This window comes from Herpailurus yagouaroundi, unplaced genomic scaffold (genome assembly GCF_014898765.1).
Source record: "Herpailurus yagouaroundi ecotype Mexico unplaced genomic scaffold, PumYag 67235, whole genome shotgun sequence".
Lineage (NCBI taxonomy): Eukaryota > Metazoa > Chordata > Mammalia > Carnivora > Felidae > Herpailurus > Herpailurus yagouaroundi.
In genome coordinates this window covers 435280-451587 of record NW_024420070.1, presented here as the reverse complement: position 1 = coordinate 451587, position 16308 = coordinate 435280, and the positions used below count along the sequence as shown (strand labels likewise).

Here is a 16308-nt window from a genome sequence, read left to right as displayed (position 1 = left end):
GATAAAGAGGAACTTTGCCCCAGGATGAACCTTACCTTGAGTTTCACCCATTACTGATTTGGATCATTTAGATTATGAAACTTGAAATCTTTTTAAGTTAATGTTTATATGATATTTGGGATTTAGAATTAAAGATGGGATAGGTAAAGACTTTTGGGGATGTCGGGATGAGGTGAATGTATTTTGCTCAATGGAAGAATGTAAAAGTTGGTAGACAGAAGGCAGACTGCCCTTGGTTGAATGGTGTCCTTCCAAAATTCATGTCTACCTGGAATCTGTGAATGTGACCTTAATTGAATATAGAGTCTTTGTAGATGTAGTCAAGTTAAGATGGAATCACACTGTTATTTTTTATTTTTTATTTTAGCTTTTCTGACATGTGTAAGGTGATATCTCATTGTAGTTTTAATTTGCATTCTCCTGAAGATTTTATTGATTTTAAACATCTTTTCATATGTGTTGGCCATCTGTATGTCTTCTTTGAAAAAAAAATCTATTCAGGTCCTCTTTCAAAATGTATAGAATTATTTGATCATTATATTGTATACCTGAAGCTAATATAAGACTGTTAATTATACTTCAATTTAATAAAAAATATAGTTACACTGGTTTAGAGTGAGTTTTAATCCAATGACTAGTGTCTTCATAATAGGAGGAAATTTGGGACACAGAAAGACACAAGAAGAATGCTATGTAACACCAGAGGCAGAGATTAGATTTATGCTGCCACAAGCCAAGGAACACCAATGACTGCTGGAAGCTAAGGAAGATGGATAGGAAACATTCTACCTCTGATCCTCCCAAAGGAAACCAACTTTTCTGACATCTTGATGTCAAATTTCTGGCCAACAGAACTGTGAGATAATACATTTCTGTTGTTTTAATCTGGCAATTTATGGTGATTTGTTATAGCACTTGAGTCCTGCTTAACAAGAATTAGGCTCAGAGCTCTTTGGTTACTGTCTCTAGCCTAGTGACCATTACTTGCTGCCTAGGGTGGCAATATGGACATTGTTTGTGCACCCTGGGATGGGACTGGAGATGAGCCTTTGTAAGTTATGCAGAAAAGGATACCCTCACCCCCAAGGAGAATTAAGCATAGCACTTCAGTTAGCTATTAGCCATTGGTGTTAAGGCAAAGTTAGTACTTGCTGTTGCATGCATTCTTCTAACACTCAAGGGTACCAAGGTACAAATCCATGGTAACCTGTGTCCCAGGAACAGATAATGTTTGAAAGGGGAAAAAGAGCATTAGGAACTCAACTGTTCTCATAATGCAAAATCACATAGCCCTTATTCTATACAGAGTTGGATTTAAATTTCATTTAATCCTCACAACAATTTGAGGGACATGACATTATTTTGATTCTATAGCTAATTTGGAAACTGAAACTAAAGCAGGTCAAGTATCTTGAAGTAAAACGTAAGTCCTATTGGTAATAGAAAAATGCTGGACTCAAAGTTCTGAGCTCTTAATAAATGTGGTAGAATGACTCCCATCATTCAAGTCTGAGATGATGCTGGGAGCAATACAAATTTCCCAGTCCAGTGCCTGGGATTTTACCAAATAAATCTTTTGTTTCAACCCCAAACCCTTAGGAATAATCATCCCTGTCTCTCCTCGGTGGAAATCCTGTTGATCAATAAATATAGTCTTGTTGAGAGTGATATCACCTAGTTGAGATCATTTCCACCACACACTTGAAATTGTTGGCCCTTAGAGATTCTTCTAAATTTGAAAACCTGCAGAATTGTGGAAACCCAACACGCCAACTTCCTGCATGCTTTTTGCTACTTGAACTTGTCCCCATGAAAACATAATTTCAGCATTAGGCATTATGAACATACTCTGGTACTTTGCAGGTCTGTTGAAGTGGGTACAGTAGGCTGTCACAGAAATGTTAGAAATAAAGTGGTAAAATACCAGTCACCAGTTAAACAAACAAACAAAACCTTGGTATATCTGTATTAATATCAGGCAAAATAGATTTTAAGACAACAAGCATTATTTGGAATAAAAGCCACTATGCCATCATAAAAGAACATTTATCAAATATTAAAAAAATCTGAACTTACGTTTATCTGATAACATAGCCACAAAAACATATGAAGCAAAAATACACATAATTAGAAGAAGGCTGTAATAAGAAACCATAACAGAGATAGAGCAGTTCCAAGAAGGAACAACATCCAGGGAGTGACCATGAACATGGCAATTAAATTGGAGTGTAAGTCAAGTTTACAGGATCATTAAAATAGAAGTGAACTAGAGAGTATAATGGTAAGCAAAATAAGTAAGTCAGAGAAAGACAAATACCACATGATTTTACTCATATGTGGCATTTAAGAAATAAAACAAATGAGTAAATTAAAAAAACAGATAAACAGCCTCTACCTTGGGAGCCACCTTCACTGGGCCTGTGTCCGCATCTCTGCCACTTGGGGTCAGCTCTGATGCCCAATATCTAAATGCAGCCATGAGCAGCAATGAGTGTTTCAAGTGTGGATGATCTGGCCATTGGGCCCAGGAATGCCCTACTAGTGGAGTCTGTGGTCATGGAATAAGAAGCTGTGGCAGAGGTGGTTTTACCCAGGTTAGAGGTTTCCAGTTTGTTTCCTCATCACATTCAGACATCTGTTATCACTGTGTTGAGTCTGGTCATCTTGCCAAGGATCGTCATCTTCAGGAAGATGCCTGCTATAACTGTGATAGAGGTGGTCACATTGCTAAGGAGTAGAAGGAGCTCAAGAGTGAGAACAATGTTGCTACAACTGTGGCAAACTAGGCCATCTGGCTCGTGACTGTGACCATGCAGATGAACAGAAGTGCTATTCTTGTGGAGAATTTGGACACATTCAAAATGACTGCACCAAAATGAAGTGCTATGGGTGTGGTGAAACTGGTCACTCAGCCATCAATTGCAGTAAGACAGGTGAGACCAACTGTTACCACTGTGGCGGGTCAAGGCACCTTGCACAGGAATGCATAATTGAAACCACAATTTTCCTTTGTTGCCCGTCCTTTTTCTGATTGATGGTTGTATTGTTTTCTCTGAATCCTTTCCATTGGCCAAAAGGTGGGCAGATAGGGGCTACTCCCAGGCCAGTGAGATTTAGTTGCTGTGTAAAAGGAGGAAAGGGGTCGGAAAAAATCGACTTTCTGCATTTAACTACAAAAAAAAAAAAAAGTTTGTGTTTAGTTTGGTAGAAGTATTATGTATAATGCTTTGTTAAAGAATCCCTTTCCACACCACTGGTGAATAAAGATTGATGAATGGGAAGAGTTGAATCAAACTAGTAAGCCCATCCTGGGTTTCTTGGATATGATCCCCTGTAGGAGGTAAATCCAATTCTGGAGGTATCTATGAGCTTCCATAAATAATTTTAATTTTAGCATAATGATGGTCTTGGATTGTCTGACCTCAGTAGCTATTAAATAACATCAAGTAATATCTGTATTAGGCCTTACATACAACATACAGTTGAATGGGAGTAACCAAAATAAAAAGACAAACGTGTGTTAATGTCTGTGTAAGAAAAATCCGGATAAAGGCCTAAACAGGAACAACTTCATCACAGTGTTGATGCTGTTTAGAACACAGTTTTTCAAACACTAAATCTAAAAGTAAACATCTGTGCTCAGGGTTAGCATAATTTGGAGTTATTCAGGAATTGCAGAGAAATGCGTTTTCACAAAAATCAAGATGCTGTTTTTATATATCACTTAGACAACTGTGTTATATTTGTTGTAATCAGCTTTTAACAGTCAGATGGGAAAAGCAACTGAAGTCCTAGAAAATAGAAATGTAGTTTTAAACAATCCAATAAAACTGGAAGTGGAAGGGGAAAAGAAACAGGAAGAGAGAAACCAAGAAATAGACTCTATAGAGAACAAACTTATAGTTACCAGAGGGGAGGTGGGTGGGGGGAGGGGTGAAATAGGTGATGGGGATTAAGGAGTACACTTGTCCTGATAAGCACTGGGTGTTGTATGGAATTGTTGAATCACTATATTGTACACCTGAGGCTCATATAACACTGTATGTTAACTATACTGGAACTTAAAATAACAAATGAATACATGAATGAATGAATGAATGAATGAAAAATAAAGTAAAAATAAATAAATTAATTAATTAAATAAAAGTCTTTATTAAATACAGAGAACAAACTGATGGTTGCCAGAGGGGAGGTGGAGGGGATGGACAAAATAGTAAAGGGGATTAAGAGAAGCAAACCTCCAGCAATAAAATAAAAATCATGGATATAAAAAGTACAGCATAGGGAATATAGTCAATAATATTGTAATGACATTGTATGGTGACAGATAGTGACTACACTTATCATGGTAAGCACTGAGTAACGTATTGAATTGTCAAATCACAATTCATACACCTAAAAATAATATAACATTATATATCAACCATACTTCAATAAAATAAATAAATACATACATAAATAGTTTAATTGGGGAAGGCAAAAAAAAAGTAGCACTGTGGCATACACTGAGCAGAAATGAGACAAGGGTGTTTTTTTAAGAGTTATTGTTGGGGCGCCTGGGTGGCGCAGTCGGTTAAGCGTCCGACTTCAGCCAGGTCACGATCTCGCGGTCCGTGAGTTCGAGCCCCGTGTCGGGCTCTGGGCTGATGGCTCAGAGCCTGGAGCCTGTTTCCGATTCTGTGTCTCCCTCTCTCTCTGCCCCTCCCCCGTTCATGCTCTGTCTCTCTCTGTCCCAAAAATAAAATAAACGTTGAAAAAAAAAGAGTTATTGATTTAGTGGATTATCAAATATCACATTATAGTAAATGTTGTTTTATAAATTTTGACCGACATTTAAATAAATGTTTCTTTAGAAAAAAAAATAGAGGAGTTCCTACAACCATGAGGCTTGACATCAGAATGTAACTATATTTATTTCTTAATTGAGATATAATTTCCACCTAACATTGTGTAAGTTTAAGGTGTTAATTTGATGCAGTTATTTATTGCAATATGATTACTACTGTGGTACTTGATACCATTTCTTCCACTGCTTTATTGTTTCTTCCTAGTGATGACAATATTTAAAAAATTTTTTGCGTATAGTTCACACAATGGTATGTCAGTTTCAGGTGTACAATAGAATGGTTCAACCTCTCTATACCTTATGCTCTGCTCACCACAACTGTGCTACCATCTATCACATACAATGCTACTACAATATTATTGACTGTATTTCCTATGCTGGGCCTTTTATTCCCATGACTTGTTTATTCCATACATAACTAGAAACCTGTATCTATCACTCCCCTTCACACATTTTGCTCATCCCCCTAACCCATCACCCCTCAAACAGCAATCAGTTTGTTCTATTTATAGGTTTGAGTATGCTTTTTGTTTATTCATTTGTTTTCTTTAGATTCCACACGAGTGAAATCGTATGGCATTTCATTTCTCTGACTTACTTCACGTAGCATTATACTTTGAAGATCCATCCATGTTGTTGCATTTGACAAGATTTAATTCTTTTTTACGGCTATTTTTTGTCTATTTCTCCCTTCGGATCTGTTAGTATTACCATTAGTTTAGGTGCCCCAATGTTGGGTGTGTACATATGTATGATTGTTGCATCTTCTTGATGAATTTAACCCTTTATTATTATATTATGACCTTATTGATTCTTGTTATTGTTCATGGCTTAATGATATTTTGTCTGATATAAGTGTAGCTACTCCTGCTTTCTTTTGGTTTCCACCTGCATGGAACATCTTCTTGTATCCCTTTGTTTTTAGCTTGCATGTCCTGAAGGCTGTAGTCAGTCTCTTGTAAGGAGCATATGGTTGGGCTTTTTTTTTTAATCCATCTAGCCACTCCGTGCCCTTTGATTGGTGAATTCAATCTATATACATTTAGATATGTACATATGTATATGTAGGCACTTACCAATGCCATCTTATTAATTTCTTTCTGGATGTTTTGTCATTCTATTTTTCATTATGCCTCTGTTTCTGCCTACCTTTGTGAATTAGCAATTTTCTGTGGTGATATACTTTGATTTCCCCTTCTTTACCTTTTGTGAATCTACTACAGATTTTTGTTTTGTGGTTACCATGAGTCTTACATAAAACATCTTATAGATAAAACAACTTTAAGCTAATAGCAACTTAACTTTGATCACATACAAAAGCTGTACCTTCTTACTCCATTGTTTTTGACGTCGAAATTTACCTCTTTTTATTTATTATGGTTGTTACAGTTGTTTATCTTAAATACTCTTTTCCTTTAACCTATATACTATGGTTAAGTGGTTAACACCATCCTATTATAGAATTAGAGTTTCCTAAGTCTGATTGTAAATATACCCTTAGCCAGCATAACTAATTAGTGTCTTCATTTGAACCTAAAGAACTCCTTTCAGCAACTATTGCAAGGCACGTCTAGTGGTGATGAACGCCCTCAAGTTTTGTTTATCTGGAAAAGACATTATTTATTCTTCATAACTTTACTGGACATTCTTGGCTGATAGGTTTTTTTGTCTCATCAATTTGAATACATGATTCCACTCTCTCCTGGCCTGTAGGGCTTCTGTTGAGAAGTCTGGTGATGGCCTAACTCCTTTCTTTCTTTCTTTCTTTCTTTCTTTCTTTCTTTCTTTCTTTCTTTCAGTTATAATTTTTTATTCCTGCATTGAGGATTCTATGTTTTTGATCTTTGACAGTTTTATTCTAATATGCGTTGGAGAAGGTCATTTTGCATTGAGATGATGGGGTGACCTATTAGTTTCATGAACCTTGATATCCAAGTTTCTTCCCAAGTTTGGGAAAGTATCAGCTATTATTTCTTTCAATAAACTTTCTACCATCTTATTCCTCCATATTCAATATTTGTACATTTGATGGTGTCCCTTTGATCACATAGGCTTTCTTTGCTCTTTTTCATTTCTCTGCCTTGGTTATTTCAGAGTTTCTACCATTGTTTTATCTTCTGGTATGTCTATTTTACTGTAGTAGAAAGGTAATTTCCTCTTGCATTTTGCATTTCAGTCACTGAATTCTTCAGCTCCAGAATTTCTTTTTGGTACTCTTAATTGTTTCTATTTACTTGTTAAATATCTCATTCTGTTTATGTATTATTTTCCTGACTTGGTTGGATTGTCCTTCTATGTTTTCTTGTATCTCATTTCATTTCTCCAAAACAGCAATTTTGAATTTTTTTCATCAGCTATATTGCAATATTCTGTGTCTTAGAATTCAGTTGCTGGAGGATTCTTGTGATATTTTGGTGATAAGGTGTTTTCCTGATTCTACATATTTCTTGGAGTTTTGTGTTACTGCTCTCACATTGGAAGTAGCAGACACTTCCTCAAGAAGTTACTAATTGTCCTCAGGTGGGAGATATTTTTAGTTAGTCCTGATTATATCTGGGCCTTCTCCAACCTGTGTGAATATACCCCTCCATACAACTTCCTCCTTTTCCTGACTGAATTCTTTTTTTTAAGCTTCATACCCAGCACAGAGCCCAACATGGGGCTTGAACTAACAACCCTGAGCCAAGATCAAGAGTGGGATGCTTAACCGACAGCTACACAGGCACCCCTCTTGTGACTGAATTCTTAATCTTGTGTGTCTTCCCTGGTTCTTACAACTCACCAAGCTTAGCTGCTGGGAACCTCTCTTTTGTTTTCCAGACAGTAGCACTATAGTTCAATTTTGTGATTTCTCCCTTGCTCACAGACTCTGGCTTGATTTCTAGCATATTTTCACTTTACTGGAGCTTGCTATTGCCAAGACAAATCAGGAGGGAGCACAAGGAATGAGTTGTAGAGTAGGGAGTACTGTGGATTTAGCACTTGTGTTATTGGGGGTGCCCATGGCCAAGATGGGGAAGGATCCTTAGATGGGGTTTTTCCAGCAGCTGGTGGGTAGGTTTCCTGCTGGAGTCCTGAACACAGTTAGCAAGAACCATGACCCTTCAACGCCCTTTGATATTCTTGTCTGTCTCTTTTCTCATCTCATCCCACCCCCTCATTGGATGTCCTGCCTCATTACACTGGGTGCTGCTAGAGAGAAACAGGTTTCTCTGTATCCCATACAGCTGGAATAGCCAGGTACTGACTCACTGCTCTCAATTGCCCCTGTGGGAGAGGTCACCACCAGCTATGTCAGCTCTGTACTCACCTTGAGGGAGAGGCAGCACTGGAAAAGTTCCTCTTTGCCTCTCCATATTGTGTGTGTGTGTGTGTGTGTGTGTGTGTGTGTGTGTGTGTGTTACTCCATCAGAGTACTGGAATATCTCACTGGGAAGGCTTCTATAAAGTGTCTCTTATTCATAGGTGTCTACCCCAAACCAGAACTCCTCATATTTTTCCCAACCATGGCGGAGAGTGGTTAGGGCCAGTTCACTCAGTTCTGTTGGCTACACATCCAGTACAGAGGTCTGCCTGCTTCTTTTCTGATGCACTTGGTAGGCAAGACTCCTCCTAGATCCCTTGGAGTGTGATGTTGGATCCCACAAAGCTCACAGAAGTACTCTTGCTCAAGGATGGATGCCATTTTTTGTGGACAAAAAGGACAAAATGAGGGAAGTCTTACACCCCCATAATGCTAATTGTACTAGCCAGATTAATTTTATATACAGATATTGAAATCACTTAGGATTTTGATAAGATTACATATAGGAACTCTGAGTAAGGGAAGCTCGTAGATGATGGTGGCATAGGAACCCAGAATAACCCAGAAAACCACCAGAAGACTAGCAGAATGGACTCTCTGGAGCCAAATGTAGATAAGAGGCCCATGGAAGAGGGTAGGAAGGGCAGAGAGGCAGTGCACGCTACACAGACTGGCGGGAGAGAGCCAGGGCAGTGGAGGGGCAGCCAACCCGCCTGGCAAGGGACAGCCCCTGAGTCTGATTTGCAAAAGCAGAGGGGCCGGACGTAGTATGTTCTGACAGCCAGCAGGACTTAACATCTGGAATGTTATAAGTCAACAGCTCTGCTCAGAGAAGGCTAGAGGACAATGGGAAGGAGAGTGGTTGAGCCCCTGAGGACAGAGCTCAGCTTGGCGGGGAACACAGGCTCTGGCCAGCGCCATCTCTCTCCCAACCCCAGTCAAAATCCCAAAGGGAACCAGTTCCCGTCAGGGAACTTGCTTGCACTGCACAAACACCTAACGCTGTGCTTCTGTGGATCCATCCCACTGACGGGTCTGCCTCCCTCCTGGTGCCGCAGGGCCCCTCCTGAAGTGGACCACTGAAGGCAAAGTGAGCTAAGTCTGCCCCTCCTTCCCCTGTGCACCTTGCAGAACCACCCCAGCTAATAAGCCAGATCCAACAGAAGCAGCACCAGAAGCCTGGCAGTGTGCAAGTAGCCCAGACAAGGGCCATACAACTCCACAGTGAGTCCTGCCCCCCTGGGAGAGGGGAAGATAAGGTACACACCAGTCTGCTATGGCCCCAACGGTGGGCTGGGGGAAGACATCAGGTCTGGCTGCGGCCCCGTTCACCAATGCAAGTTACTCCAGACAGCACAGAGGAAGAGCCCTGCAGTTCTGCGCTACTCCAGGCACTATCCAAAATGATGAAATGGAAGAATTCTACTCAAAAGAAACTGCAGGAAGTAGCGACAGATAATGAACTGATCAAAAATGATTTGAGCAAAATAACAGAAACTGAATTTAAAATAATAGACATAAAATTAATTACTGGGCTTGAAAACAGTATACAGGACAGCAGAGAATCTATTGCCACAGAGATCAAGGGACTAAGAAACAGTCAGGAGGAGCTAAAAATGCTATAAATGAACTGCAAAATAAAATGGAGGCGACCACAGCTCGGGTTGAAGAGGCAGAGGACAGAAAGGTGAATTAGAGGATAAAATTATGGAAAAAGAGGAAGTTGAGAAAAAGAGAGATAAAAAAATCCAGGAGTATGAAGGGAGAATTAGAGAACTAAGTGATGCGATAAAACCCAATAATATATGCGTAATTGGGATTCCAGAGGAGGAAGAGAGAGAGAAAAGTGCTGAAGGTGTACTTGAAGAAATCATAGCTGGGAACTTCCCTGATTTGGGGAAAGAAACAGGCATTGGTATCCAAGAGGCACAGAGAACTCCCTTCAGACGTAACTTGAATCGATCCTCTGCATGACATATCATAGTGAAACTGGCAAAATTCAAGGATAAAGAGAAAGTTCTGAAAGCAGCTAGGGAGAAACATGCTCTAACAGATAAAGGGAGAGCAATAAGACTAGTGACGGATCTATCTACTGAACCTTGGCAGGCCAGAAAGGAAAGGCAGGAAATCTTCAGTGTGATTAACAGAAAAAATATGCAGCCAAGAATCCTTTATCCAGCAAGTCTGTTATTCAGAATAGAAGGAGAGATAAAGGTCTTCCCAAACAAACAAAAACTGAAGGAATTCATCACTACTAAACCATCCCTACAAGAGATCCTAAGGGGGATCCTGTGGGAGAAATGTTGCAAGGATCACAAAGTACCAGAGACATCACTACAAGCATGAAACCTACAGACATCACAATGACTTTAAACCCACACCTTTCTGTAATAACACTGAATGTAAAGGGGCTAAATGCTCCAACCAAAAGACAAAGGGTATCAGAAAGGATAAAAAAAAAAACAAGACCCATCTATTTGCTGTCTACAAGAGACTCATTTTACATCTGAGGACACCTTCAGATTGAAAGTGAAGGGATGGAGAACTATCTGTCATACTACTGGAAGTCAAAAGAAAGCTGGAGTCACCATACTTATGTCAGACAAACTAGACTTTAAATTAAAAGTGGTAACAAGAAATGAAGAAGGGCATTATATAATAATTATAGGGTCTATCCTTCAGGAAGAGATAACAATTATAAATGTCTATGCACCAAATACAGGAGCCCCCAAGTACATAAAACAATTACTCACAAGCATAAGCAACCTTATTGATAAGAATGTGGTAATTGCAGGGGATTTTAATACTTTACTTACAACAATGGATAGATCATCTAGACACAGGATCAATACAGAAACAAGGGCCCTGAATGATACATTGGATCAGATGGACTTGACAGATATATTTAGAACTCTGCATCCCAAAGCAACCGAATATACTTTCTTCTCGAGTGCACAAGGAACATTCTCCAAGAGAGATCACAAACTGGGTCACAAAACAGCCCTTCATAAGTATACAAGAATTGAGATCATACCATGCACACTTCCAGACTACAATGGTATAATGCTTGAAATCAACCACAGGAAAGTCTGGAAAAGCTCCAAAAGCATGGAGGTTAAAGAGCACCATACTAAACAATGAATGGGCCAACCAGGCAATTAGAAAAGAAATTGAAAAATACATGGAAAGAAATGACAATGAAAAGACAACAATCCAAATGCTTTAGGATGCAGCAAAGGCAGTCCTGAGAGGAAAATACATTGCAATCCAGGCCTATCTCAAGAAACAAGAAAAATCCCAAATACAAAAACCTAATAGCACACGTAAAGGAACTAGAAGCAGAGAGCAAAGACAGCTGAAACACAGCAGAAGAAGAGAAACAATGAGGATCAGAGCAGAAAGAAACAATATAGAATCTAAAAAACCTGTAGAGCAGATCAATGAAACCAAGAGTTGGTTTTCTGAAAAAATAAACAAAATTGATAAACGTCTAGCCAGGCTTCTCAAAAAGAAAAGAGATGACCCAAATGGATAAAATCATGAATGATAATGGAATTATTTCAACCAATCCCTCAGAGATACAAGCAATTATCAGAGAATACTATGAAAAATTAAATGCCAACAAACTGGACAAGCTGGAAGAAATGGACAAATTCCAAAACTCAAAGAGGAAGAAACAGGAAGCTTGAACAGACCCATAACCAGCGAAGAAATTGAATCGGTTATCAAAAATATCCCTACAAATAAGAGTCCAGACCCAGATGGCTTCCCTGGGGAATTCTACCAGACATTTAAAGCAGAGATAATACCCATTCTTCTCAAGTCATTCCAAAAAATAGAAAGGGAAGGAAAACTTCCAGACTCATTCTATGAAGCCAGTATTCCTTTGATTCCTAAACCAGACAGAGACCCAGTAAAAAAGAGAACTACAGGCCAATATCTCTGATGAATATGGATGCAAAAATTCGCAATAAGATACTAGAAAATCGAATTCAACAGCATATAAAAAGAATTATTCACCATGATCAAGTGGGATTCATTTTTGTGCTGCAGGGATGATTCAACATTTGCAAATCAATCAATGCAATACATCACATTAATCAAAGAAAAGATAAGAACCATATGATCCTGTCAATCGATGCAGAAAAAGCATTTGACAAAATTCAGCACCCTTTCTTAATAAAAACCCTCAAGAAAACCGTCATAGAAAGATCATACGTAAACATCATGAAGGCCGTTTATGAAAAGCCTTCATGATGTTCACAGCTAATATCATCCTAAATGGGGAAAAACTGAGAGCTTTTTCCCTGAGATCAGGAACACAACAGGGATATCCACTCTCACCGCTGTTGTTTAACATAGTGTTGGAAGTTCTAGCATCAGCAATCAGACAACAAAAGGAAATCAAAAGCATCAAAATTGGCAAAAATGAAGTCAAGCTTTCACTTTTTGCAGATGACATGATATTATACATGGAAAACCCGATAGACTCCACCAAGAGTATGCTAGAACTGATACATGAATTCAGCAAAGTTGCAGGATACAAAATCAATGTACAGAAATCAGTTGCATTCTTATACACTAACAATGAAGCAACAGAATAACAAGTAGAGAAACTGATCCCATTCACAATTGCACCAGGAAGCATAAAATACCTAAGAATAAACCTAACCAAAGATGTAAAAGATCTGTATGCTGAAAACTATACAAACTTATGAAGGAAATTGAAGAATATATGAAGAAATGGAAAAATATTCTGTGCCCGTGGATTGGAAGAATAAATATTGTTAACATGTCAAAACTACCCAAAGCTATCAACACATTCAATGCAATCCCAATCAAAATTGCACCAGCATTAGTCTCAAAGCTAGAACAAGCAATCCTAACATTTGTATGGAACCACAAAAGGCCCCAAATAGCAAAGTAATTCTTAAAAAAGAAGACCAAAGCAGGAGGCATCACAATCCCAGACTTTAGCCTCTACTACAATGCTGTCATCATCAAGACAGCAAGGTATTGGCACAAAAACAGACACATAGACCAATGGAATAGAATAGAAACCCCACAACTAGACTCACAAAAGTATGGCCAGCTAACATTTGACAAAGCAGGAAAGAATATCCAATGGAAAAAAGACAGTCTCTTTAACAAATGGTGCTGGGAGAACTGGACAGCAACATGCAGAAGGAGGAAACTAGACCACTTTTGTACAGCATTCACAAAAACAAACTCAAACAAATTCAGATAAAGGACCTGAATGTGAGACAGGAAACCATAAAAACCCTAGAGGAGAAAGCAGGAATAAACCTCTCTGACCTCAGCAGCAGCAATTTCTTACTTGACACATCCCCAAAGGCAAGGGAATTAAAAGCAAAAATGAACTATTGGGACCTCATGAAGATAAAAAGCTTCTGCACAGCAAAGGAAACAACCAACAAAACTAAAAGGCAACTGACAGAATGGGAAAAGGTATTTGCAAATGACATATCAGACAAAGGGCTAGTATCCAAAATCTATAAAGAGCTCACCAAACTCCACACCCAAAAAACAAATAATCCAGTGAAGAAATGGGCAGAAGACATCAATAGACACTTCTCTAAAGAAGACATCCAGATGGCCATCCTCATCAGGGAAATACAAATCAAAACCACACCCAGATATCACCTCACGCCAGTCAGAGTGGGTAAAATGAACAAATCAGGAAACTATAGATACTGGCGAGGATGTGGAGAAATGGGAAATCTCTTCCACTGTTGGTGTGAATACAAACTGGTGCAGCCGCTCTGGAAAACAGTGTGGAGGTTCCTCAAAAAATTAAAAATAGTTCTACCGTATGACCCAGCAATAGCACTGCTAGGAATTTACCCAAGGGATACAGGAGTGCTGATGCATAGGGGCACTTGTACCCCAGTGTTTATAGCAGCTACTTTCAACAATAGCCAAATTATGGAAAGAGCCTAAACTTCCATCAACTGATGAATGGATAAAGAAATTGTGGTTTATATACACAATGGAATACTACGTGGGAATGAGAAAGAATGAAATATGCCTTTTGTAGCAACGTGGATGGAATTGGAGAGTGTTATGCTAAGTGAAATAAGTCACAGAGAGAAAAACAGATACCATATGTTTTCACTCTTATGTGGATCCTGAGAAAGTTAGCAGAAGCCCATGGGGGAGGGGAAGAAAAAAAAGAGGTTAGAGTGGGAGAGAGCCAAAACATAAGAGACTCTTAAAAACCTAGAACAAACTGAGGGTTGATGGGGTGTGGGAGGGAGGAGAGCGTGGGTGGTGGGTATTGAGGAGGGCACCTTTTGGGATGAGCACTGGGTGTTGTATGGAAACCAATTTGACAACAAATTTCATTAAAAAAATAAAAATGTGTAAGCTGGAAAAAGAAACGCTGAGTAAGAAGTAAAATATCTGACAAAGATAACTATGTTGGTTTTATTTCCTTTCCTTTTTCTTCCCTCCCTCCCTCCTTCCTTACTTCCTCCCTTCGTTCCCTTTCTCTCTCTTTTTTTGAGGTATAATTGACATATAACATTATACTAGTTTCAGCTGTATAACATAATGATTTAATATTTGTATATATTGTGAAATGATTATGACAATAAGCCTAGGTAAAATCCATCACCAAACATAGTTACAATGTTTTTGTGGTTGTTGTTGTTGAGAACTTTTAAAACCTATTCTCTTAACAACTTTCAAGTATGCAATGAAGCATTATTAACTATAGTCACTATGCTGTACATGTCATCTCCATGACTTGTTTTATAACTGGAAATTTGTCACTTTTGATTCTCATCATCCATATTACCCATCCCCCAACCACTGGCCTCTGGCAATCACCAATTTGTTCTCTATATCTATAAGCTCAGATTTTTTTCTAGATCCATATATAAGTGTGATCATATGGTACTTGTCTTTCTCTTTCTGTCTTATTTCACTTACTATAATGCCTACACAGTCCATCTATTTTTTCCCAGATAATGGCAAGTTTTTATTCTTTTTATGGCTGAATAATATTCCATTGGGTATATGTGTGTGTGTATAATCACATACATATAAAATATACATTTATAAATGTGCATTCATATATACATATATGGCATACTTTTAAATATATAAATATATTTATTTATTTATTTATTTTTCAATATATGAAATTTATTGTCAAATTGGTTTCCATACAACACCCAGTGCTCATCACAAAAGGTGCCCTCCTCAATACCCATCACCCATCTTCCTAAACCAGCCCCAACCCCATCAACCCTCAGTTTGTTCTCAGTTTTTAAGAGTCTCTTATGCTTTGGCTCTCTCCTAATCTAACCTCTTTTTTTTCCTTCCCCTCCCCCATGTGTTTCTGTTAAGTTTCTCAGGATCCACATAAGAGTGAAAACATATGGTGTCTGTCTTTCTCTGTATGGCTTATTTCACTTAGCATCACACTCTCCAGTTCCATCCATGTTGCTACAAAGGGCCATATTTCGTTCTTTCTCATTGCCTTGTAGTACTCCATTGTGTATATAAACCACAATTTCTTTATCCATTCATCAGTTGATGGACATTTAGGCTCTTTCCATAATTTGGCTATTGTTGAGAGTGCTGCTATAAACATCGGGGTACAAGTGACCCTATGCATCAGCACTCCTGTATCCCTTGGGTAAATTCCTAGCAGTGCTATTGCTAGGTCATAGGGTAGGTCTATTTTTAATTTTCTGAGGAAACTCCACACTGCTTTCCAGAGTGGCTGCACCAATTTGCATTCCCACCAACAGTGCAAGAGGGTTCCCGTTTCTCCACATCCTCTCCAGCATCTAGAGTCTCCTGATTTGTTCATTTTGGCCACTCTGACTGGCGTGAGGTGATACCTCAGTGTGGTTTTGATTTGTATTTCCCTGATAAGGAGCGATGTTGAGCATCTTTTCATGTGCCTGCTGGCCATCTGGATGTCTTCTTTAGAGAAGTGTCTATTCATGTTTTCTGCCCATTTCTTCACTGGGTTATTTGTTTTACGGGTGTGGAGTTTGGTGAGCTCTTTATAGATTTTGGATACTAGCCCTTTGTCCGATATGTCATTTGCAAATATCTTTTCCCATTCCGTTGGTTGCCTTTTAGTTTTGTTGGTTGTTTCCTTTGCTGTGCAGAAGCTTTT

The 16308-nt window shown here is 38.7% G+C and overlaps 1 pseudogene; it reads left to right on the top strand.

The window, feature by feature from the left end:
* The first annotated feature begins 2455 nt into the window (after positions 1 to 2455).
* Positions 2456 to 3031, top strand: LOC121024862 (cellular nucleic acid-binding protein-like; annotated as a pseudogene).
* Positions 3032 to 16308: the final 13277 nt, after the last annotated feature.